Raw genomic sequence first — 27,439 nt, 5'->3', positions numbered from 1 at the left:
ACGGACGGAGCAAGGAGGACATCAAAAGCAGACTCGCTATGGCAAAAAAGGCATTTCTGGCCAAGAGAAGTCTACTAATATCAAATACCGGTCTTAATTTGAGGAAGAAATTTCTGAGGATGTACGTCTGGAGTACAGCATTGTATGGTAGTGAAACATGGACTGTGGGAAAACCGGAACAGAAGAGAATCGAAGCATTTGAGATGTGGTGCTATAGACGAATGTTGAAAATTAGGTGGACCGATAAGGTAAGGAATGAGGAGGTTCTACGCAGAATCAGAGAGGAAAGGAACATGTGGAAAACACTGATAAGGAGAAGGGATAGGATGATAGGACATCTTCTAAGACATGAGGGAATGACTTCCATGGTACTAGAGGGAACTGTAGAGGGCAAAAACTGTAGAGGAAGACAGAGATTGGAATACGTCAAGCAAAAAATTGAGGACGTAGGTTGCAAGTGGTAGTCTGAGATGAAGAGGTTAGCACAGGAAAGGAATTCGTGGCGGGCCGCATCAAACCAGTCAGTAGACTGATGAAAAAAAAAAAAAAAAAAAAAAAAAAAAAAAAAAAAAAAAAAAGTGCTACCAGTTTCGGCATTATGTTTGATCGCCTCAGTCTGTGTCACCTGGCCACAAAGAGCTGTTGCAGGACGAATTGATTCACGGATCCAGTTATATGGCTCCTCCCGTGTATAGCGATTTTACGACTATGACGAGTGGGGTCTGACGATGGCATGAATATAATGCCGAAACTGGTAGCACATAGAAATTCACAAAATAAAATAAATTTCTACAATGCAACGGCTGTTGGTAAGTTATTGCATCAAGAAGTTCATGCCAGCCGTCGTCCCACGATCCATAATGGATCAACGAAGAGCGAATGAGACTGTCCGCACGTTTCAGCATTGGAGGAGTCACAGCTGCGTGCAGCCGGCCGGCACGCGGATCGGATAAGTTTGCATGAGCTAGTTGCGATGATGACAGACAAGTCACTCAACATTTCATCGTTCACTGCCATGTCTCCGTAGACGATCTGCAAGTGCGTATGAATATCTGCGATGGTCTAGTTTCCGCCAAAAGCTATCTGTTTGGAACGCAGCTCCATTACAGGGTTAATTGTGAAGGCACCAGTAGATCATCATAAAACTATAGGGGCTGAAGAGAGAATATTCCATGATTTCCTTCAACAAATTCTTCGTTTTTTGAACTGATACTGGTTGAGAAAAAAAGTGTATGATTAGTTATTGAACGCCCTCGTATTTACTTGTATTTTCAATTTGTAGTCATAACGGTCATGGTCAAGCTGTAATGGTTCATTATTTACGTGACCATTACGGCACTCCAACCCCAGTTCTCGATACCAGTAATATCGCACTACTTTTCTGTGAAGTAACAGACATATTTTTGTGACAATATTCACATTTGGTTTTATTAATGTGATAGGTACTCCGATGTATCGATATATTACAGTTATATGGTTCTTCTGTGTATTCATTTCTGTGAGACTGTCATAATCAAATGGCTCTGAGCACTATGGGACTCAACTGCTGTGGTTATCAGTCCCCTAGAACTTAGAACTACTTAAACCTAACTAACCTAAGGACATCACACACATCCATGCCCGAAGCAGGATTCGAACCTACGACCGTAGCAGTCACACGGTTCCGGACTGCGCGCCTAGAACCGCGAGACCACCGCGGCCGGCTGTCATAATCTTTGACTTACTTATAACCGTTTTGGCGCGAATGCGCACAGAGCAGTCTTTGTTTCACTTTGCAGAAGTTAAGTTATTATTTCGCTTTGTAAAAGAACAGTCAAGTCTTGTGTTTGGTTAAAGTGGAAATTAAATATATGAAGATCGACACAAAACTGTTTTCCTGATGATGTGACAATTAAGAAGTAGTATAGGTGGATTTACAAGATGTTCAATAAAGATGTGGATCGTGAACACAAAGTCAAAAATTATTTCTACCATACCATTGCTCTGATCTGGGTTGTTTGATTATTAAAAATTTCTTGAAAAACGCATTTGTTAGGTCTTCAAGTATATCTAAAATACAGATCAGGACCTTCTTGTAGTCAAAGTGGAATCACCCTAGAAATCAACAAGATGAGCCATAACAACTTCGACGAAATCTACGTGGGAATCCATTCAAGATAAGTGCCAAAATTAATGTCTTTTTCCAGTGACTACATTATTTCCATTCTGACGATACTATCCACTGTCAATAACTTTGTTGTTGCCCGATAAAGCGAACATATGCCGCGTGAGCAACATTATTAATCTGATTTCTAACCTACTTTGCAAGTGGTGGTATTGTTAGGAAGCCTAACCTAAAATGTTAGCATTTAAAGATTACCAGATGGCAAAACAAATAAATGAGGGAACACTGATGTGAGCTGATGTATGGACCCCCTGGGTGCCTAGCAGCAGGGTGCAGCTGGTCAGAGAGCGCTGCACAGGGTGGGGGGTAGCCGTGTCGTGGTAACCGGCAGCAGAGGAAAGGAGAGCAGACCAGGGCAGCGCACCGTGGGAGCGGCCGTAATCCTGCAGGCGCCGCCGGCGCAGCGCGCCGTCCTGCGGCGACTCCCATAAATCACCCCCGGGAGTACAACTATTAAAAGTCCATCAGACGTGCCGCGGCGCCGCGCCGCTACGGCTCATGCAAAGTCCCTGCGCCGGCGAGCACGCCGCCTCCGATTACGGCAAATGGCAGATAAGCACCGGCTCCACAGCCAAAGCCGGCGCGGACACCGCGGGAGAGGACGGCCGCTCTGCTGTCCTACAGACAGCATTCTCGAGTCAGTCGACACATACGAATACCTGCAGGAACAATGTCAACGGGATACGAAATGCAATGATCACATAAGTGCATTCATACTATCTGGTCACTATAGTTCAATTCTTTTATCATGGCGGTTCGCGCATGCCCGCCCAGACCCGGGAGATTGCTGCGTTGCCAGTTGCACGCGCCAGGAGAAGCAGCGCCATAGTATAGTATAGTTCGCAAACTTACGTTTAGGCGGGAGCGCGCAGTTTATGAAGTAAAGCCACCACGGCCGCATTCACCCTTTCGCTGCTTCAGAGACGTGCTCCCCGCATTCCGCGCTGTGCGCGATTTTTTCATCACTGCACTGCTCGCCTGTGCAGACACATGGTGTTCCGACTGCTTTGACACACTTATGATTCTATTTCACAAAAACTATTTGGCCCAAAAATTTGATTTTTACACATCTTCTTGACTGATACCTTCCCCCCCATGAATGACTTAATTTTGTTTCGATGTTCAACGCAGTTATTGTGCAGCATTAAATGTAGTAAACCACTGCACCAAATTTTGAAGAGTTTGCAGAGGTAAAAGCCCATAGCGTATACTTTCCGTATGGTCGATTTTAGTTGCCACTAGAAATTTCAAAAAATTACATTCATGAAGTAAGACACTTCGATATTGTTTGTAAAGAAAGAAAATATTAAGCATCGAACAAGATTTGAATTCGGAACCTTTGGCGTAGCAGCCAAACACCATAACCATTACGCTAACGCACCTCGTCGTTCAACAGTATTCCTGGAGTTCTTTAAAGAATCACGCAAAATACCTACAAACACTGTTGGTATGACTATGAATTACGTTTCGTCGAAGTACAATAGGAAATAAAAAATTACCGCTGTTCTTTATTGCGAAAAAGCGGTTAGTGAGAATGAATTTCCTTGCTATCGCCTGAATTGGGAGGCTTATTGCTTGTTTGGTTTAATTAATTAATAGAATATGAAGCAGTTGGTATAAGGAATGCCTTTTCCAAACTTTCTTTTATAGAAAGTCTGCTATCAAGACATTGCTTTTGTTCAATTACTTTATTTATGACCGAACGTTTCTAAAACTGAAGACACTCGTCCATGTTCTGCACTGCAGTCGAGCTCTGACAACGTCGTTCTCTTTTCATTGGCTGACTGTGTTTTGTGACGTCAAATGCTCAGAAGGAACCTAAACTCGGCCGCCGTCATAAATCACGCGCACTTCAGTATGTGGACACCCCTATGCAATGCAACAGTTATCACTAGACGAAAAGAGACGGGGACCTGCCAGTCTAAAAGGAGGAGAGGCGTACTGCGTTGTCACTAAATAAGCAGTAACAGCAAATGAGTCGGTCAGGTGTCTTAGTGACCTGCTCAGCACGTGGTTAGCATTGCTGCCGCTGACTCACGGGGTCCCGGGTTCGATTACCGGCTGGGTCGGGGATTTTCTCCGCCCGGGGACTGGGTTTCGGTGTGTGTGCGCGCGCGCGCGTGTGTGTGTGTGTGTGTGTGTGTGTGTGTGGTTTGGGAACTTATGGGCGCCCAACGGCGAGGTTATCAGCGCCCTGACATCGATTAAAACAAACGAATGTGGATAAGAACGAAAACTGTCGTACACGCATGCACACGAACGTGGGACAGTTCACAGAACTTTAAAACGCAAACCACATTCGTTTGAGCAATGCATAAAATAGACTGCAGATCCGCCGGCAAATCCGCTGCAGTCCGCGGATCAGCGAATAAATTGCAGTCCAATAAAACGTGGTGCACCGTGATCTGCACGCCACAAGCACCACACATCGGAGGGTCCTCTCGCCAGAGTAAAAATCCATGCGTCATAGGGCTGTGGCCGATGCGAAGACGAGTAAGGAGGACCTCGTCCCGTCGACGTGGCTGCAAGGAATACGCCACGGCCGAGTTGTGGGCTTGACGACACGGAGGTTGTCGTCGGTCACTTCTAGCCACTCATGTTCCCAGCGACACAGCAATTTATACCTCAACAGCGAGTTGAGGGCATGCAGGGGGGATAGCACAGTGAAAGACCTGACGGTCACGACACGCCTCCTTGGCTGCTCGATCAGCCCTTTGATTCCCCAGAATTACCACGTGCCCTGGGACTGGGTTTCTGCGCTGCCCTAATCATTTCATCATCATTCGGGGAATTGGCGAGACTGGACAATGAAAAGATTGGAAATTTGTACTGGCGCTGATAACCGCGTCATCGAGCGCCTCAAAAACCAAAATTGTCATCATCACCATCATTAGTCATTCGGTGCACCCCGCGAATTGATCGGTACATTGCAACCCTTCTAAAGCTGCCAAAGTCGACCAAAGTGATGTGACAATAAAATGAAAACCTGAAGAAATATCCACAGCTAAAGCACACCAGACAGGCCTTTCGTACTGACGGACAGGTACTATCCAGTATTCCGGAGGATGTTTCTGAAAAAAAAAAAAAACTGCATGAAATAAGGGGAAGGAATCACTCATCAGTTCCGAAGTTCTACCAGCAATCCAGCTAGCCCTATGACTGTGTGCAAGTAGTTAAAAAGCATGGCGTACAATGGTCGACCAGTTCCTCATAAGCCACATTACAGGGCGACGTCACTGAACAGTGGATGACTGGAAGCGGGTGATTTTGAGAGGTGGATCACGCTACATGCCATGGTAGTCCGACAGAACGCCTGGAGAAAGTTACCTGCCATCACGTGTACATCAGGGAAGTACGGAGGAGGTGGTTAGGATGTGGTCCCATTACTGCGCATAAGAAAACGCTTAATGCGGAAGTTTATGAACACATTTTACAGTGTTGTGTGCTGTGTACAGTAGAGGAACATTTCCGAGATGATGACTCTATCAGCTTAATAATGCACCCTGTCACAAAGCACCATCTGCGAGGCAATGTTTTGTGGACAATAACATTCCTGAGATGGACTGGTCTGCACAGTGTCTTGATTTGAAACAAACATCCTCGGGATGAGGAATGTCCACTTCGTTGCAGATCCCAGCGCCCAACATCACCACCTTAAGTGGTTTCGGCTCTTGAGGAAGAATAGACTGCAATCCTCCACAGACTGATAGCGTGCCCAGCAGATCTGAAGCCGTCATAAAGGTGAAGAGTGAACACGTCCCATGTTAATTTCCTTTAACAAGGTCTGGATACTCTTGATCATATAGACTAACACGGAGTGTAGCATCAAACCCGTCTTCGAACTAACAACAAGAAAAATGTTTATTTATTTGCTATTTTCTTTTAGTCTGTTATCTATATAAAAGAACTGATCGAATACTGCACAACAGTTGCCATGAATGCAGCACATCTTTTAACATAATTTCAAATGTGTTAGTAGCAACTAAGTGTTATGCTGTTTAAGAGAAAAACATCTACACAAAGTATCTACATAAAAAAATAATAAAAATTATAACCTAAAAAAGGTCTACATTCTACCATTCGGCAATCTGACACACAGATATCTGTTCACGAGGAATCCAGAAGGCAAGTGCTCTTGGTATGTTACACTATGCAGAATTGGTAATAACAAATATTGTAATTTATAATTCACGACTACACTACTATACTTCACTACACTACACTGTACCACACTAGACAACACCACACTACTGCACTTGGTATCAGGACGAAGCTGGATTTCTCATTTGTCTGGGTGGTTCGCTCCCGGCAGGCTGAGATGCGACTCAGGATTCACCGGGGCTGCGATGATGTGTCACCGAAGATCTAGACATTGGGAGATGTCTGTCAAGGTGCCAGGGAACCCTTCCTGATCCTCCTCCCCCCCCCCCCCCACCCCCCGGGTTAATCTCCACACTACTTGGTTGTTGAAGGTGAATGTTCTGCCGCGGCGTCTCTCGTTATCAACATGTATGGCTCTTCTTGGCTGCTTCGCGACCGTGTAGGCTTACAGTTCATAAGCTGATATTTTAGCTGTCAGGGTTCAAAATGGCTCGAATGGCTCTGAGCACTATGGGACTTAGCATCTGAGTTCATCAGGCTCCTACAACTTAGAACTACTTAAACCTAACTAACCTAAGGACATCACACACATCCATCCCCGAGGCAGGATTCGAACCTGCGACCGTAGCGGTCGAGCGGTTACAGACTGAAGCGCCTAGAACCGCTCGGCCACACCGGCCGGCCAGCTGTCAGGGAGTTCAGCTTACGCCACAGTACTCCATTATTCATTATATTATAGGCTGTTGCATTACCAAAAGTGTTTCTGTCCTGGTCTGTCACATCTTGTCTGACGGTACATTCCCAGACGACGTGTTCGGGTGGTGCCGATTGCTCCACATTAACAAGTGATGATGATGACGATGATGTTTGGTTTGTGGGGCGCTCAACTGCGCGGTTATCAGCGCCCGTACAAATTCCCGACCTTTGCTCAGTCCAATCCCGCCACTTTCATGAATGAGGATGAAATGATGAGCACAACACAAACACGCAGTCTTCTAGAGGTAGGTGAAAATCCCTTACCCCGCCGGGAATGGAGCCCGGGACTCCGTGCTCGGGAAGCGAGAACGCGACCGCGAGACCACGAGCTGCGGACACATTGACAAGTGTCTGTTGCGCGCTGTAGTGTTTTTATGAAGTAGTTGGATATTGAGTATGTCCATACAAGTAGTGTATAGCTCCCTTGGTCAAAAGTACCATGCATACACTCATGCATGTCCGAAGGAACATTGTATCGTAATTCGAAATAACATGGCAGTATGCCGACACCGGGCAAACGACGTTTAAGTAAAATGGATGTACGAGTACAGGTTGTAGACACGTGGTTGACAACAGATGGAAGTTTGGATCTGGCCTTGAGTCGTACTCGGATAGCCAAATGGACAACGACACGGCTGACAATGCGGGACGGAGCAACCGACAAGCAAAACTCAGTTACATTCCAAATAACGTGTTGGGGCCACAGAGTCGCCGCATTCAGTCGCTGAACATCGGCGCCTCGACCAGAGACTCCACGAAACTGATACGAGGATGAGGGACGGCCACAATCCGCCTCCAGCGGAACTGCCCCATTTCAGCCACAAATGGCCGAGTTTCAGAGGAGTCCCCCCCCCCCCCCTCACGGTGTCGCGGAGAGACGGATGAACTTGATCGCCGGGCCGGCGCGCCTGAGAGCCAGAGTGAAAGGCGGTGTACGCGCAAATCCTGGCGGCGAGTGCCGGGGAGCTGGGTGCTGGGTGCCGGGCGCCGCCACATGCAAAAGACATAAGATTCCACTAAAAATGCATCGATTGCCGGCGGCGGGGGTGGCCGCCGCTGTCAGGCGCGTCGCTCTGCCGGGGCTGCCAGCGGAGGAGGCGGCGGCGGCGGCGGCGGCGGCGGCGTGGCGATCGATAGTTTGGAGATGAAAACATCCAACGACAATTTTCTCCCCCGCTCTCAAGCTCACACGCCGGCACGGGAAGGAAGGCCTGGCGCCGCGGCTCACGGCGACGAGGGAACGCCGGCGAGGCGCGCCCGCCGTGCACAGCCAGCCGTGCAGGCCTCGGGGACCGCCGGTACGCTGCAAACACTTGCTCACTTGCTGCGTGTACGACCTGCCTTATCGGCTGGCATGTACCGTCGTCGAAAATCCCGAAGTCAGTGGAGAAACTTATGCGTATATGCTCACAGGAAACCTATTTTTACTTAATCGCATAGTAATTTTATACACTACTGGCCATTAAAATTGCTACACCAAGAAGAAATGCAGGTGACAAACGGGTATGCATTGGACAAATATATTATGCTAGAACTGACACGTGATTACATTTTCACGCAATTTGGGTGCATAGGTCCTGAGAAATCAGTACCCAGAACAACCACCTCTGGCCGTAATAACGGCCTTGATCCGCCTGGGCATTGAGTCAAACAGAGCTTGGATGGCGTATACAACTACAGCTGCCCATGCAGCTTCAACACGATACCACAGTTCATCAACAGTAGTGACTGGCGTATTGTGACGAGCCGGTTGCTCGGCCACCATTGACCAGACGTTTTCAGTTGGTGAGAGATCTGGAGAATGTACTGACCAGGGCAGCAGCCGAATATTTTGTATATCGAGAAAGGCCCGTACAGGACCTGCAACATGCGGTCGTGCATTATCCTGCTGAAATGTAGGGTTTCTCAGGGATCGAATGAAGGGTAGAGCCACGGCTCGTAACACATTTAAACTGTAAGGCCCACTGTTCAAAGTGCCGTCAATCCGAACAAGAGAGCACCGAGACGTGTAACCAATGGCACCCCATACAATCACGCCGGGTGATACGCTAGTATACGATGACGAATACACGCTTCCAATGTGCGTTCACCGCGATGTCGCCAAACACGGATGTGACCATCATGATGCTGTAAACGGAACGTGGATTCATCCGAAAAAATTACGTTTTGCCATTCGTGCATCCAGGTTCGTCGTTGAGTACACCATCGAAGGCGCTCGTGTCTCTGATGCAGCGTCAAGGGTAACCACAGCCATGGTCTCTGAGCTGATAGTCCATGCTGCTGCAAACGTCATCGAACTGTTGGTGCAGATGGTTGTTGTCTTGCAAACGTCCCCATCTGTTGACTAAGAGATCGAGACGTGGCTGCACGATCCGTTACAGCCATGCGGATAAGATGCCTGTCATCTCGACTGCTAGTGATACGAGGCCGTTGGGATCCAGCACGGCGTTCCGTATTACCCTCCTGAACCCACCGATTCCATATTCTGCTAACAGTCATTGGATCTCGACCAACATGAGCAGCAATGTCGCGATACGATAAACCGCAATCGCGATAGGCTACAATCCGACCTTTATCAAAGTCGGAAACGTGATGGTACGCATTTCTCCTCCTTACACGAGGCATCACAACAACGTTTCACCAGGCAACGCCGGTCAACTGCTGTTTGTGTGTGAGAAATCGGTTGGAAACATTCCTCATTTCAGCACGTTGTAGGTGTGTGAATACTCTGAAAAGCTAATCATTTGCATATCACAGTATCTTCTTCCTGTTGGTTAAATTTCGCGTCTGTAGCACGTCATCTTCGTGGTGTAGCAATTTTAATGGCCAGTAGTGTACAATATACATGTGGTGTCACCGCCAGACACCACACTTGCTACGTGGTAGCCTTTAAATCGGCCGCGGCCCGTTAGTATACGTCGGACCCGCGTGTCGCCACTATCAGTGATTGCAGACCGAGCGCCGCCACACGGCAGGTCTAGAGAGACTTCCTAGCACTCGCCCCAGTTGTACAGCCGACTTTGCTAGCGATGGATTCACTGACAAATTACGCTCTCATTTACCGAGACGATAGTTAGCTTAGCCTTCAGCTAGTTCATTTGCTACGACCTAGCAAGGCGCCATTACCAGTCACTATTGATGCTGTAAAACATGTACCGTCAAGAGCGATGTTCACCAATTATGGATTAAAGTTAAGTATTCCAGGAGCTACGTACGTTTTTTACTAGTCTCATTTCCGTGTCCTGTTCCAGACCCCACGCCAGCCTGCGTGAGCTTAAACGCGTGCCTTTCGGCTTCCTCCTAGTGGATTGGCTGTCTTGCCAATCCACAACAATACATATGATACAAAACAAGATTAAACCTTGTAACGTATTACTATCTTTACGACGTTTCTCATCCAGCCATATACGTTATCTCGCATTTCTCGCTGCTTCTCTCACACAAATAATGATAATTCAGTAATTCAGGGTCGCCACCAGCTCAAGCCCTTCCTAACCATTTAGAAAACAACGGAGCTGAAATATTATTAGTTTAATTACATTAATAATTTAATTACAAGTATGCAAATTTCTATTCGTAGCCAGATAAATAGCACTACATGTCGTGAATGAAGCAAATTTATTAATTCAGGATTGGAAATCGGAGTAAGTGGGTAAGATCAACACCACAGAATTTATCTTTCACGTAGATTATTTATTATATCTGAGTATACTTAACTGGTGCCTGACTAGAAATATTTACGTAAGAATTACGTGAGAATGAAATAGAGCACAATTTAACTGCAGCAAGCAGAAACACAGAAAACGGGGGTGGGAGACAATGATGCTATCATCTCCTTTGCATTCATACCTTAAAAATACCTCAGTGAGATTCGCATTACGATTCTACACATGCACTATTCTGGACAGAGGTTTAACCAATGTACGAGGTTCTGCGGTAATTATTCAACATACTAACTGCGTCTGCTGCTTGCAAACGGCCGAACTAGAGTACGTGGTGCATTCCGAATCAAACTGTTGTGCTGCTTTGTAGAAAGCGCACGAAAGAACAGATATTCTTGCAGAAATTATAGCTCATTAAGCAAGCAAAGTGTTAAAATAAAGCCTATTACGGTGCCGTGGTGGACCAGAAGGGTCATTGATTACCATAGACGTGGCACAAAATCGACACACAAAGACAAAAGCAATTTCCACAAAAAGTTCTTAAGTATTTCAACAGTTAAACATAACGAAGTCCTAACTCAACGTGCTTCCTATCACCTGAAACCCCCGTTAAGAGCTACGATCCGTACTCACCAAGCGTTCACCGAAGAGCGCAGCTTTTTTTTTCGAGATTACCTAATTCCCCGTGCAGCGGAAGCTAGCAGAGGGGTAGCCCTCCGTCACCAACATCACACATAAAAACAGCCTTCGACTAAGATGGGTAGACCTCTCTGTTCAGGTACTGGAAACCTAAGTTGGTCATCCCGTGCTCTCCTTGGAAGCAGACGCAGCATCGTCTGTTCCCAGCAGACGATGACCAACTCAGCGTTTCCCACAAAACATAACCGAAATCCCACGTTAAAACACACATATAATATTCAATAGGCCTTATTTGAGTGCTCAGTCTTTCTGGAATAGCTCATGAATTGAGCTAAAATCAGGTAGTAAAATGAGTAAGTTGTACCGAATTCGACAAGCGTCTTATGAAACGACTTCACAGAGACGTTTCAATCTTAAATTCCGTGTTTTTCAACCAATTAATTAAGCTGGGTGTGAGAGTGAACAAGTCGTCGGGAATTCCAGGGTGTGAATGAAGTGGACGGCGTTGGACTATATGTTCAATTGTCTACTCTTCTTGGTGAACTGATACAGCCCCATTTGTGAAGTAGCTACAACAACCATGTCCAGTCCTTAGCCTGTTAAGGTGGCACCAGAGGTTCCTTAGTAGTTCAAAACCTTTTGGGTTCTTTGTGGGATCAAGGCGATGGGCTCTTGTTCCCAATGTTTTTGCTGACCATTCATGCTTCCAGCTTTCATTTAGATCAAAATCATCCGCGATGAATTGTCCTGGAGTAACATTTGCTGCTCTTCTTGATCGCAATCGTTGCTGTGGCGGTGCAGTGGTAGAGAGGGTAATGAAGAGATTTTATTGGCCTCCCTCAGTAGAGCTTGTTTCCGCCTTAAGTGAGGTGGAGGGATGTGACTCAATACAGGTGGCATGGGGTTGGTTTGATGGAACCAGTAATGCAACGCATTGTGTCGTTCAGTTTTGTGTCTACCTTCTTCACATGTACACTTTCCAACCAGACAGGTGCACAGTACTCGGCAGCAGAGTACACAAGACTGATGCCAGTTAAACGCAGACAGTCAGCAGAGGTTCCCCAGGTGGTACCACTGAGCTTATGTAGTATGTTGTTCCTTGCAGCAACTTTATGAGAAAGCTTGGTGATGTGCTCTTTGTAGCTCAGGGTTCTGTCTAGAGTGATTCCGAGATATTTTGGGAAATGATTGTACCTCAACGTTTGTCCATTGAGCAGAACTCTTGGTTTGTAGTTCGCAGCACGATTCGCTAGATGGAAACAAGAGACTTTTTGATATGCTTGGGATCAATCTCCAGGTCTTAAAGAAAATCGACATCTTCTCTAAATCCTCCGTAAGAATTCGTTCACTATCTTCGAAATTACTGCCCTGTGCTACCAATGCGATGTCATCAACATAGATTCAACATAGATGAATTTAGCTGGTGTTGTAGCTGGTAAATCATTAATGTATAAATTGAATAGTGTTTTTTTTTTTTTTTTTTTTTTTTTTTTTTTTTTTTTTGTGGGGTTTAAGGGCGCTCAACTACTGAGGTCATTAGCGCCCAGTCACTGTTGTTAGAGCACATGGAATTTAGTAAAACTCAAGGGGAGGGGGGACACCAGAAAGACCTGACAAAGATGTAGATAAAATAAGTAAAAAGGTTAGATGTCTCTGGACAAGCCAGTCAAAGTTATAAAACGCAGAACACGAGCAGCTGCTCGAGCGTCATCAGCTAAAATATCCGGTAAAGTAGACGGCAGGGTCAGGACAACACGAGATTGACTAAAGCGGGGACACGAAGATAAAACATGGCGCACTGTTAATGCCTGACCACAAGGGCACTGCGGGGCTGGGTCACCGGAGAGCAGGTAGCAGTGGCTAAACCGGCAATGCCCAATCCGCAACCTGGTCAGAAGGACCTCCTCTCGCCGAGATGGTCGGGAGGAGGTTGTCCAAGCAGTTGGGAGCGGTTTTACTGCCCGGAGCTTGTTTCCTTGGAGGGATGACCAAGCATCCCACCACATCGACACAAGCCTCTTACAAACATCCCCACGAACGTCAGATGACGGGACACAATGGGAGGCTGGCCGAGGCAGGAGGACTGCAGCCTTGGCTGCAGCATCCGCAGCCTCATTCCCAGGCACTCCTACATGTCCGGGAACCCACAGAAAGCTGACAGGAGAACCATTATCAGCGAAAGAATGGAGGGTCTGCTGTATCCGTTGAACCAAAGGATGGACCGGATAGGGAGCTCCAAGGCGCTGAAGAGTACTGAGTGAATCAGAGCAGAGTACATACGATGAATGGCGGTGGCGGCGGGCATACTGAACGGCCTGATGGAGAGCAAAAAGCTCGGCCGTAAAGCTGGAACATTGGTCGAGGAGCCGGTATTTAAAGGTGGCGGCCCCGACGACAAAGGCACAGCCGACACCATCGTCAGTTTTGGAGCCATCGGTGTAAATAAAGGTGTGACCGGCAAGTCGAGCACGAAGTTCAACAAACCGTGAGCAATACACTGCAGCCGGAGTACCCTCCTTCGGGAGTGAGCTGAGGTCGAGATAAATATGAACCGGAGCCTGGAGCCAAGTTGGTGTCGGGCTCTCACCCTCTCTGAAGGTGGTAGGGAGGGCAAAATCCAATTGTCGAAGCAGGCGACGGAAGCGGACTCCGGGGGGCAGCAGGGCAGACACATACAACCCGTACTGACGGTCGAGAGAATCGGCGAAGAAGGACTGGTAAGAGGGGTGGTCGGGCATAGACAACAGCCGGCAGGCATACCGACACAGCAGTACTTCGCGCCGGTAGGTCAATGGTAATTCGGCAGCTTCAGCATAAAGACTCTCGACAGGACTAGTGTAGAAGGCTCCGGTCGCAAGACGTAACCCCCGATGGTGGATGGAGTTGAGACGGCGTAAGAGGGATGGCCGAGCAGACGAGTAGACGAAGCTCCCATAATCCAGCTTCGATCGGACTATGGACCGATACAAGCGAAGCAGGACAGTGCGATCCGCTCCCCAAGATGAACCACTAAGAACTCTGAGGACATTAAGGGAACGTGTACAACGGGCCGCCAAATAAGAGACATGCGGAGACCAACACAGTTTCCTGTCCAACGTGAGCCCTAGAAACTTAGTTGTTTCCACGAACGGGAGAACAACGGGACCGAGATGTAAGGATGGCGGAAGGAACGCTTTATATCGCCAAAAGTTGATACAAACCGTCTTCTCTTCAGAGAACCGGAAGCCATTTGCCACGCTCCATGAGTATAGGCTGTCTAGACAACGCTGAAGGCAGCGCTCCAGGAGGCATGTTCGCTGGGCACTGCAGTAGATCGCGAAGTCATCCACAAAGAGAGAGCCTGAGACATTAGGTGGAATGCAATCCATAATTGGATTGATCGCGATGGCAAAAAGGGCTACGCTCAAGACGGAGCCCTGAGGCACTCCGTTCTCCTGGAGGAAGACGTCGGACAATACGGAACCCACACGTACCCTAAACTTTCGATCCGTTAAAAAGGAATCAATAAAAAGGGGCAGGCGACCGCGTAGGCCCCACCTGTGCATAGTGCGGAGGATACCTCCTCTCCAACAGGTATCATAAGCCTTCTCCAAATCGAAGAACACGGCTACCGTTTGGCGCCTTCGCAAAAAGTTGTTCATGATGAATGTCGACAAGGTCACAAGGTGGTCAACAGCGGAGCGGCGGCGACGAAAGCCGCATTGGACATTGGTAAGTAGCCGTCGAGATTCAAGAATCCAAACTAACCGAGCATGAACCATGCGCTCCATCATCTTACAGACACAGCTTGTAAGAGAAATGGGGCGGTAACTAGAAGGAAGGTGTCTATCCTTCCCGGGTTTGGGTATAGGAACAACGACGGCGTCACGCCAACGCATGGGGACCTGACCTTCGGTCCAGACGCGATTGTAGGTACGAAGAAGGAAGCTTTTGCCCACCGGAGAAAGGTGTGCCAGCATCTGAACGTGAATGGCATCTGGCCCCGGAGCAGAGGACCGGGACAGTGCAAGCGCACGTTCGAGTTCCCGCATAGTAAAGGGGGCATTATAAGTTTCCAGATTCAGCGAGTGGAAGGAAGGTCGCCGAGCCTCTTCTGCCTCTTTCCTGGGAAGGAAGGCAGGGTGGTAATGGGCGGAGCTTGAAACCTCCGCGAAAAACCGGCCGAAGGCGTTGGAGACAGCCACAGGATCAACGAGGACCTCATTACCTGAGGTCAGGCCAGGTACCGAGGAGTGGGCCTTAATGCCCGACAGCCGGCGCAGGCCACCCCAAACGACGGAAGAGGGAGTAAAACTGTTAAAGGAGCTGGTGAAAGAGGCCCAACAAGCTTTTTTGCTGTCTTTGATGACTCTACGGCATTGCGCTCGGAGTCGTTTGTATCCAATACAATTCGCCAACGTAGGATGGCGGCGAAAGGTGCGTAAAGCACGTCGTCGAGCACGGATAGCGTCTCTACAAGCCTCGTTCCACCAGGGGACGGAAACGCGACGTGAAGAAGAGGTAGTACGAGGAATGGAACGTTCGGCAGCATTGATGATAACAGCCGTGGGGTATTCGACCTGACTGTCACAACTAAGAAAATCGTGGTCCGGAAAGGTCGCCAGGGAGGAGTAAAGTCCCCAGTCAGCTTTAGGTATGTTCCAGCTCGAAGGACGTGGGGATGGGGTGTGGTGCAGGAGACGAACGACACAAGGGAAGTGGTCGCTCGAATAGGTGTCAGAAAGGACATACCACTCGAACCAACGGGCAAGAGTGGTAGAACAGATCGAGAGGTCCAAGTGGGAGTAGGTATGAGTAGAGTCCGAGAGGAAAGTCAGGGCGCCAGTATTGAGGCAGACAAGATTGAGATGGTTGAAGACATCTGCCAAGAGTGAGCCTCTTTGACAGGATGCAGGAGAGCCCCAAAGGGGATGATGGGCATTGAAGTCGCCAAACAATAAAAACGGCGGGGGAAGCTGAACAATCAGGTGCATCATGTCAGCCCGACTAACAGCGGATGACGATGGAGTGTAGATGGTACAAACTGAAAAAGTAAAAGCAGAAAGAGTAATATGGACAGCTATTGCTTGAAGTGGGGTGGTCAATAGGATGGGATGGGATGGTAATAGACATCGTCCCAAACGAGCAACATGACCCCACCATGAGCTGAGATACCGTCCACAGGGGTGAGGTCATGCCGCTCCAAGGTATAGTGGGTAAAGGCAATACGGTCAGTCGGGCGCAACTTGGTTTCCTGGAGACCAAGGACGAGCGGACAGTGCAGGCGGAGGAGCAGTTGTAATTCCTCCCGATTAGATCGAATACCTCTTATGTTCCAATGTAACAAGGCCATCGCTAGTCAAAAAAGAGGGGGAACGAGACGGGGGAAGAGCTGGTCACCTCGACGGCCGCGGAGGGCCAGGTTTCGAGGGAACAACGCTACAACCGGCGGGAGGCGGATCCTGTTCCATCGAGTCGTCGCCAGCTGCGGCCGCTGTCCCTGGTGGTGTAGGAGGGGCAGCATCATTTGCCGACGAGAGGCCAGCTGAGCGCCTGGCAGCAGAGCGTCCCGGCGAAACTGAGGACGGCCGGGAGCAGCGACTCACGGATGGAGCGTCAGACGAAACGCGCCGGGGTGGAGAGGGGGATAGAGACTTCTTCTTGGAGGCCTTCTTGGAAGTCTGAGGAGGCACAGGGGTGGTGGGCTGGACCCGAAGAAGGTCCTCACGCGCGGGGTCCGTTTTGGAACGCCGGACCTCTGGAGCTGGGGTCCGGAACGTTTCCCCGATGGACGCCTGAGAAGACGATCGCTTCTCAGGCGGCGGGGGGGGAGGAGGTGGAGGAGTGGTGGCCCCTGGGGCAGAGGGGGCGGGGGCCACAGGGGAGGAGGATTTGGAAGGGAGGGATTTGGGAGGCGGAGGCAGAGACCCCGGATGGGGGGAGGAGGTGGAGGGGGGACAGGAGAGGGGTGAGGATACCGCGGAAGGAGGGGACACAACTGAAGCAAACGAAGTGGTCAACGGCACGGGATGGAGGCGGTCATACTTCTTCCTGGCCTCAGAATAAGAGAGACGATCCAAAGTTTTGAGTTCTTGTATCGTCTTCTACTTCTGATATGCGGGGCAGTCTGAGGATCTAGGCGAGTGGATGCCAGGACAATTAACGCACCGAGGTGGTGGGGTGCATGTATGTTCCTCACGAAGAGGACGTCCACAATCGCCACAAAGGGGCTCAGCCTCACACCGTGACGACATGCGCCCAAAGCGCAAACACCGAAAACAGCGCATAGGAGGCGGGACGTAAGGTCGCACGTCGCACCGGTAGCACATCACCTTTACCTTCTCCGGGAGAACGTCCCCCTCGAAGGCGAGGATAAAGGCCCCGGTGTCGATGCGACGGTCTTTGAGGCCGCGCTGGACACACCGGACGAAATGCACGCCTCGGCGCTCCAGGTTGGCCCTGAGCTCCTCATCAGATTGCAGCAGGAGGTCCCGATGAAAAATAACCCCCTGCGTCCTATTTAGTGCCAGATGCGGGACAATGGACACTGGGATGTCCCCTAGGCGGTCGCACGCCTGGAGCGCCACCGACTGTGTGGCGGAGGTGATCTTCATAAGAACGGACCCCGAACGCATCTTACTGAGAGCCTCGATTTCCCCGAAGATGTCCTCAATGTGCTGAACAAAGAACATGGGTTTGGGGGTGGCGAACGTCCCCCCATCGGTTCGAGAACAGACCAAATAGCGGGGGAAGTACTTCGCCCCAAGCCGGCGGGCCTGTCCCTCCTTCCAGGGAGTGGCCAAGGGGGAAAGGGCAGGAGAACCAGAACTAGAAACAGTACCTTTTCTTTTCAAAGGCTCGGTCGCAGAGCGACCTGATACGTGTTGACGTTTCATCTGCGAAACGTCCGCCGCAATACCACCCACTCCGACCAGGGGCTCTCCCCACGGGCGCCACCCAGCCTCAGCAAGGGCCACCTGGCAGATGACCGTTGCCGGGAGTCCTGATGCCCCAAGGAGACGGGCATCTACTCCTTGGCCGACGTGGGGAGGGTGCAGCTCAGGTATCGGCAGTACGATCCCTGTGTTGTCAGGGGGCTACAACCTAGAGGGTACATGACGACCCCACCACAACGGGCTGGCTACCGTGCTGGATTTCTGGTGCCATGGAAAGTCCATCATGGTCGTAGGTGCAGATGGGGACGCACTATGGGCGTAACTTGTACAACCCATCAGGCGTTTAGGCCCAAGTTGAGGAACAGTGGGTATGGTTACAACACCGATACAATGCTGAGTGCCAAGGTCTTAGTGCACTGAGGACCAATGGTACACCACGTAAGGCGTCCTTCCCCAAAAGGCTCGTACTTCTGTAGAATTTTGAAAAATGGAGGTCAAACCCCAAGGGGGACCATCACATGGAAGGCCGAAACGGTTGAAACTCCTTTTAGTCGCCTCTTACGACAGGCAGGAATACCTCGGGCCTATTCTTACCCCGGACCCGCAGGGGGAAAAATTGAATAGTGATGGCGCTAAAACAGAGCCCTGTGGTAGTCCATTATTTAGTTTCCGTTTGTGGCTTTTAGAGCTGCCTAGAAACACTTCAAATTGCCTTCCACTAAGCATGCTGGATATTAGATCCACAATTTCTCGACCTATTAATGGTCTGCTATCACCGACTCACTTTCGGAGCTACTTTCCTAACTTATTTGTGACGCTCTGAACAGATTTTTGTTTTCCGCTTGAATAATAACATTTCTAGAACTATCCATAGAGCAAGCAAAGCGTACTGCGCATGTTACCAACAGCAAACAAGAACTGACACGTGACTTTGGTATAAAGTTGTTTGTTGACATTTACCGCTAAGACTGAATCTTTAATACTACGCTGTAGACAGGATGGTTCCGTGATGATGATACAAGTTTTCAGATATGGCGGAGAAGGTTAAACGTATCAGTTGGTGGTCAGTGAGCCTGGTCCGGAAACGAAAGTTATATAGCAAAATCGTTGTGATACCTCCATCGCTGGACCTCATCTACTGCAAGCTCTTTGCTTTCCATATTTTGAGAGCATAAAAGCGTGGACCAAAACAACAAAAAATATCCACTACACATGGTCTATGAGCTCATGTTCAGTAGAAGAGATGTGTTTCACAGTAGCAACGATAAACAAGTACTCATAGCTCTTAAGGTATGCACTTAACAGCCCATTTTTACTGGACGTTTTTACTTGCTTTGATCCATACTACTTCCTCACAGAATATGGAAAACACTAAGTTTGTAGTACAAGAGGTCCGCCGTCAGTGGTATCAGAACGAGAACGATTTTGCTTGTAAGTTTCGACTCGGTCTTTTCTGGAGTACGGTCCCTTACTTCAAATCGATAACTTTACACTTCTCCATCATCGCTGAAGACTGTAACATCATCAAAGAATCACCGCCTCATATTTTAGAAACAACAGAGGTTATCTGTAGTCTTTATCGACCTTGACACCTGTTACGATACATGGAAAGGTCTCCTAGGTAAGTTGATCAGTCATCCCATGCCAAAGTATGCACAATGGGCAAAAAAAAAAAAAAAAAAAAGAAATTAATCATTCCAGTGTCCACGCTTCGATGAATCGTTAAGGTCAGTTTCTCGAAAACTCGTGTTCTGCTTAATGCACGCCGGACGGGGTGGCCGAGCGGTTCTAGGCGCTACAGTCTGGAACCGAGCGACCGCTACGGTCGCAGGTTCGAATCCTGCCTCGGGCATGGATGTGTATGATGTCCTTAGGTTAGGTTTAAGTAGTTCTGAGTTCTAGGGGACTGATGACCTCAGATGTTAAGTCCCATAGTGCTCAGAGCCATTTGAACCATTTTTTTGCTTAATGCATTTTTTGAAAGGTATATTTGTCTAGAATGTTGGAACGAAAAAGTTTTTTAATCCGTGCATTACAGAAGTTTCTACAGTCCATTGTTCTAAGAGGTGTCACGGTCGCCGTGGAACGCTCTCAGACGAAGACGCACGGCTCAGGTAGAAAATTTGTCGTGCCGTGGCGCGCTTTCACAAAATGATTTACACCGCAGTAAGCATGCAAATCTATTCGCCGGAAAACGTTTGCAGGCTGCCGAACACAGCACATCCACCTCATCCACATCGTTTTTTCTCGCCAAGAAGAATGAGGATACTGCTATCCAGGGACGAGTTAAGAGGAAAGGATGATATACGATCTTGGAACTGCAGACTAAACGTACGTAACGAAAATTGGTCAAAACTGGTCATAACATAATTTTTGGCCCATCTTACTCGTTTAGCCATTTTCAATTTTGAAAATCTAACTTCAGATTTGTGTTCAGCGACATCAAAAATTAATAACAAAACGTAGTTTTTACGCAAATTGAACTAACAATACCCAGTATTGTATTACTTACTGCTCCTGCATACATTTTTAGGACCATGGCATTGTACCATATGCAGTTTATTATTGACACTCACAAATAATGCTATAGGCATATCCTTCTGAAGAAGGGCACTAAGTGCCCGAAATCGGCCGAGAAATTAAATTTCTTACATTCAACTGGTTGCTTATTATTTCATTATATACGACTACAGTTTCTGAAGATGAGCAAAATACTAATCTTAAGAAACTTAAACTTAGGGAGATTGGAACACATTAAAAGGTGTTCTCCTCTCCAATAAGACAAGCCTCGGACATGTGACGGCGGAGTTCAATGTGCGATAGAGAACACAATGCTACGAGAGGCACGTTAAAAGTAAATAAATAAATAAAAATAAAAAAACAGCTACTAAATGTCTTACAAATTAGGTGAACACAGAGAAGAGTGTTTAACTACTGATGGGGCACGAAACATGGAGTACTACCAATTCGGACTGGTAGTGGCATGGTCGTGAAAAGATACAACTTAGCAATAAACAGGCAAATATCAAGCCAAAGAAACTGGTATAGGCATGGGTATACAAATACAGAGATGGGGAAATTCTTTGGAAATTTGTGGTAAGTTCCTGTGGGACCAAACTGCTGAGATCATCGCTCCCTAGATTTACACTACTTAATATAACTTACGCTAAGGACAACACACACAGCCATGCCCCATGGAGGACTCAAATCTCCGACGGGGGGGGAGCCGCGCGGACCGTGGCAAAGCGCCTCAGGTCGCGCGGCACACATGATGTGTACAGGCAGAATACGGCGCTGCGGTCGGCAACGCCTATATAATACAAGTGTCTGGCGCAGTTGTTAGATCGGTTACTGCTGCTACAATGTCCGATTATGAAATTCAAATGTGGTGATATAGTCGACGCAAGAGCGATGGGAGGCAGGCTCTCCGAGGTAGCGATGAAGTGGCCGCTGCGGCCGGAAAAAGATCCTCCAAGAACGGGACCAACGACGACTGAAAAGAATCGTTCAGCGTAACAGAAGTGCAGCCCTACCGCAAAGTGCTGCAGATTTCAATGGTGAGCCATCAACAAGTGTCAGCGTGCAAACCATCCAAAGAAACATCATCAATTTGGGCTTTCGGAGCCGAAGGCCCACTCGTTTACCCCTGATGACTGCACAATACAAAAGGTTTACGCCTCTCCTGGGCCCGTCAACGCCGACGTTGGGCTTTTGATGACTGGAAACATGTTGGCTCGACGGACGAATCTCGTTTCAAATCGTTTCGAGCGGATGGACGTGTACTTGTATGGAGACAACCTCATGAATGAGGGACCCTGCATGTCAGCAGGGGAATGTTGAAGCTGGTGGGGTTGGGTTGTTTGGGGAAGGAGACCAGACAGCGAGGTCATTGGTCTCATCGGATTAGGGAAGGACGCGGAAGGAAGTCGGCCGTGTCCTTTCAAAGGAACCATCCCAACATTTGCCTGGAGCAAATTAGGAAAATCACGGAAAACCTAAATCAGGATGACTGGACGCGGGATTGAACCGTCGTCCACCCCAATACGATTCCAGTATGCTAGCCACTGCGCCACCTCGCTCGGTCCCAAGCTGATGGAGACTCTGTAATGGTGTGCGGCGTGTGCAGTTGGAGTGATATGGGACCCCTGATACGTCTAGATACGACTCTGACTGGTGATACGTACGTAAGCATCCTGTCTCATCACCTGCATCCATTCGTGTCCATTGTGCATTCCGAATGACTTAGGCAGTTCCAGCAGGACAATGCAACAGCCTACACATCCAGAATTGCTACAGAGTGGCTCCAGGAACACTCTTCCGAGTTTAAACACTCTCGCTGGCGACTGTACTCCCCAGACATAAACAATATTGAGAATATATGGGATGCCTCGGAAGGTGCTGTTCAGAAGAGATCTCCATCCCCTCGTACTCCTACGCATTTATGGACGGCCCTGAAGGATTTTTGGTGTCAGTTCCCTACAGCACTACTTCAGACATTAGCCGAGTCCATGCCACGTCGTGTTGCAGCACTAGTGCGTGCTCGCGGGGGTCCTACATGAAATTAGGCAGGTGTACCAGTTTCTTTGGCTCTTCAGTGTAATTTTCCAATGTAAGTATGTATCATGACATTAAACTCATGACGAGAAGTTATTACTTAACAGTCTTCAAACGTCAATTGACTGTTTTACAAATCTATTCAGTTTTTGAAGTGAATCTTTCTTTCAAGGCTCTGGTAGAAACAAGAGTAGATCTATTACCGAATTTAACTTGTGAATCATTCTTAGATGTTACACCCTTCGCTTTCCAGTTGGTGTGTAGGTCCCACCACATATAGCCATCTGTGTAGTTATTATTGGATGAAAAAGAGACTGTATGTCAATTACTGTGGACTTTTTCACTATTCATTTGAGTGAAAACAGAATTTCGACGTCTTGAACGGTTCAGGAAATATTTTAGTTGAACAGCATAGCTGAAACCCCCTGCGTACTTACTGCAGCTACGTGTCCACATCCATCTGTGAGCTAGAACAGTAGGTAAGGCTCTAATCTGGCCAGTAATGCTAAATACACGGGCGTGCTGAAATGTAATGCCTCCGAGGTTTTTGTGTGAAAACTCTTAGAGCTTATTAAATAAAACGATCGTTATAAACATTCTACATCTATATTCTTCAGGTCTAGACATTTATTTTAATATAATCACGCTAGCGACGAACATATTTCTCCCAACGAGAGTCTAGTTCGTTGATACCGTCATTGTAGACTGTCTGACTCTGTTGACTGACCCACAGCCTCACCTCTGCTTTCTTCGTCATCATCAAAGTGAAGTGCTGGAAGGTGTTATTTAAGTTTTGGATACAGATAAAAAACAGTTGGGTCCAAGTCGGGACAGTACGCAGCGTGATCAATGACAGTGAACCCTAGGAGTCAGATTGTTGCAGACGTCGCAGCGCTCGTGAGTGGTCTGGCATTGTCATCCCGAAGGATGGCACTCTCATCCTGAGGGTGTTCTATGTGTGAGCGAACTGTTCGAAATCGAAACACGATGGCACATGCTGTTCTTCACGCGCCGACACAGTTACGTTACACACCACCATGTTACACGCTACAGTTCGGAGCGCTCTAGCGGTAGAATGATGCAAATACATTGAAGGGGAAAAATCGCAACACCAAGATCTAACCTAACCTAACCTAACCTAACCTAACCTTGTGCTACAGAAACGAAAGTTGGTATGAATGATTCTACATTCAAAAGATGCTGTATATTCCAATTTCGCGTCAGTCGCATAACAATGGCGCTAGTAGCACCACTATGAGAATGCAAATCAGGTTTGCTTTAAATACACACTATAACGGTCTTAAGAGTTAGTTACTTTTCAGACTGGAGGTTGTGAGGTGATGTTAGTCAAGAATTCCCTTAAGGGGAGACTAAAAGCAATTTTTATCCCTATTCTGCCAATGCTATTTTACCCTTCGAACAGGTACACTTTTCAAAAGAACTATACGTGATAAAACAATGAAATTTTGACTGCATATATGTAACATATATGTCTCAATTTACAAGTAAAATGAACATAATACGTCTTATGGTTTTGAAGAAGAAAAAATTATTCTTTCACTAGTAATTTTTTTTTGTACTTTAATTATTATAAAACAGTTTCTGATTGTTTGGTGGTTCTCAATTTACTTGTAATAACGTATTACCATCTGCAGTACAAATTGACCAAATTTCATGTTTCTAACCCCATTAGTTTATCAAATAATGATACCTGAAAGTAAAAAAGAAATGCAGTTTTGAGAAAAATCCATTTAAAGTTTAATATTGCAATTCTATTATAGTCATTGATGAGAATTACTTATCAATAATATTTTCCTGTGCCATACTGAGCATCGTCTGAATCATACTGATCTTCGTTTCTTCTCCTGGTCCCTCTTCTTTTCTGTCTGGCTTCTTTTGTGCATTTTAAATTAGCAGTATCTGCTTTGCGGATTCTCTCTTTATCTATTTGCACCAAGGATTTTTCTACTAGATTTTATGCTCAATAATTCCAAAATATCCAGTTTTCTAATCACACCATCATTGGGGCATAAAATAGCATCATATACACCAAATTTGAGGGTTGTAAGCTGAACAAATACAGTTTTCGGTAACCGGTTCCAAATGACAGAATTCACACATTCATTTAAATTTTGGGTTTTCCCATGAAGACATTTCTTGAACAAGGCATCTTTACAAAGGTCTCTAAATATGGGTTTCATTTCATTCATTACTGATGCAGGTAAAGAATGTTTGTAGTCATACCTGGCACCACTTCAGTACTTTCACCAAGTGTCATACCTGGCACCAGTACTTTCACCAAGTGTCAGGATCATTCGGGCAAAGACCGTGCACTGGATTTTCATTTGTGGAAAACTTATGGAAAAAGATAGCCCATTCAGCCTTTTTTTGAGTGTGTGAAATCTTATGAGACTTAACTGCTAAGGTCATCAGTCCCTAAGCTTACGCACTACTTAACCTAAATTATCCTAAGGACAAACACACACACCCATGCCCGAGGGAAGATTCGAACCTCCGCCGGGACCAGCCGGCAGCTTTTTTCATGTTTTCTAAATTCCTTACATTTCTTCTTATAGCCAAGTCATAATAATTCTGTAATCTATCTATTTCAACATTTAGAAGGCGACCTTCACCACCTATCTTCTCAACATCTTCCAATACTATTTTTTACTTTTCCTTCAATAATCTTCTCAACGTGAACTCCATTCTCTTCTGGACATGCACAATGCACTCTAATTTATAAATTGTGACATTAGGACCATAGGACTGTTCTGCACATACCCGGTCATATGCCTTGCTGTCACCGTCCAGATTGCACACAGCGTCAGGTTCAAAATGGTTCAAATGGCTCTGAGCACTATGGGTCTTAACATCTGTGGTCATCAGTCCCCTAGAACTAAGAACTACTTAAACCTAAGTAACCTAAGGACATCACACACATCCATGCCCGAGGCAGGATTCGAACCTGCGACCGTAGCAGTCGCGCGGTTCCGGACTGAGCGCCTAGAACCGCTAGACCACCGCGGCCGGCACAGAGTCAGGAAAACCATCATATCTCACGAAAATATTTTCGTATTGATATAAAACAAAAACTGTTTCACACGGGAAAGACCAGGCATTTCAGATATGCTAAAATCTAAAAATCGAATTTTTGAAGCCCACTTGCCTTCCGTCTCCCCTTAAGGCGACGACGACGTTATGGTCAACACCTCACTGAGTTTGAACGATATCGTGCAATAGGGTTACGAGAAACTGTATGTTCCCTCTGCGATATTGGAGGAGGACTAGTCAGCCACTGTACATGATTGCTGGCAGTGGTGATCACGAGAATGTACAGTCTCAAGAATAGCGGGCTCCGTACAGCCACGTGGCAATACCGAGAGGGGTGACCATCGTGTTCGGCGTATGGCTCTAGGGCACCGTACTGCACCTGCAGCAGCGGTTTGAGCAGCAGTCGGCACCACGGCGACACAACGAACTGTTACAAATCGGTTACTTCAAGGACGGCTCCGTGCCAGACACCTTGTAGCTTGCATTCCACTCACCCAAAACTACCGCCATTTGCGACTTGAGTGCCGTCAAGCGAGAGCTGATTGGATGGCAGGGTAGAGGTCTGCTGTGTTTTCTGACGAAAGCTGGTTCTGCCTCGGTGCCAGTGACGGCCGTGCGTTGTTTAGAAGAATGCCCAGCTGAGGGCCTGCGACCGACATGTCTGCGTGCTAGACGCATAGGACGTACACCTGGAGTTATGGTTTGGGTTGTTATTTCGTCAACAGCAGGAGCACTCTAGTGGTCGTCCCACGCACTCTGGCTAAAAATTCGTACGTCTATCTGGTGATTCGGCCTGTGGTGCTACCATTCATGCACAGCATGCGAGGGTTGTTTTCCAAAAGAATAACGCTCACCCACATACCCCTGTTGTAACCCACATGCTTCACAGGCAGTCGCCACGTTGGCTTGGCCTGCTCGATCACAGGACCTGTCTCCAACGGAGCACATACAGGACATCATCGGACGACAACTCCAGCATCATCCAGAAACAGCATTAACCGTCCCTGTATTGCCCGACCAAGTGGAACAGGCCTGGAATTCCATTCCACAAACTGGCATTCGGCACCTGTATTACACAATGCATGCACGTTTGCACCCTTACATTCAACATTTTGGCAGTTATACTGGTCATTAACGTCCCAGCATTTCACACCTGCAGTGGTCGTTACGCGCTTACATTAACCTGTAATCTTGCAATGTTAATCACTTAATCACACTGCTGGCCACCGTAAATGCAACACACTGAAGGAAGCATCCGAATCAAGTGAAATTTACACCATGTGTTTGCAGCGATGAGATATGCAACTGATTAGAATTTCAGCGCAGACGCACATCACGCGCGCCTGTGGCCCCACCTCATAGCGCCATTTAATGTTTGGCGATTTCGACGAGTGTACGTTCGGCACGTGTGTTTACCTTGTGGCTGTTTCACAAGACGATCAGTTATGCCTCGTAGACAACAGCGAACATCTTTTGATCAAGTATCCGAGTTCGACAGAGGAAGGATAGTGGCTTACCGAGATTGTGGATTATCACACAGAGAAATCGCTAGTCGTGTTGGACGAAACCAAACAACTGTAATGCGGATATGTGACCGTTGGATGCAGGAGGGTACGACGGACCGACGTGGTCGATCA

The sequence above is a fragment of the Schistocerca nitens genome, chromosome 4 (genome assembly GCF_023898315.1).
Source record: "Schistocerca nitens isolate TAMUIC-IGC-003100 chromosome 4, iqSchNite1.1, whole genome shotgun sequence".
Lineage (NCBI taxonomy): Eukaryota > Metazoa > Arthropoda > Insecta > Orthoptera > Acrididae > Schistocerca > Schistocerca nitens.
Note: the sequence above shows the minus strand (reverse complement) of the source record.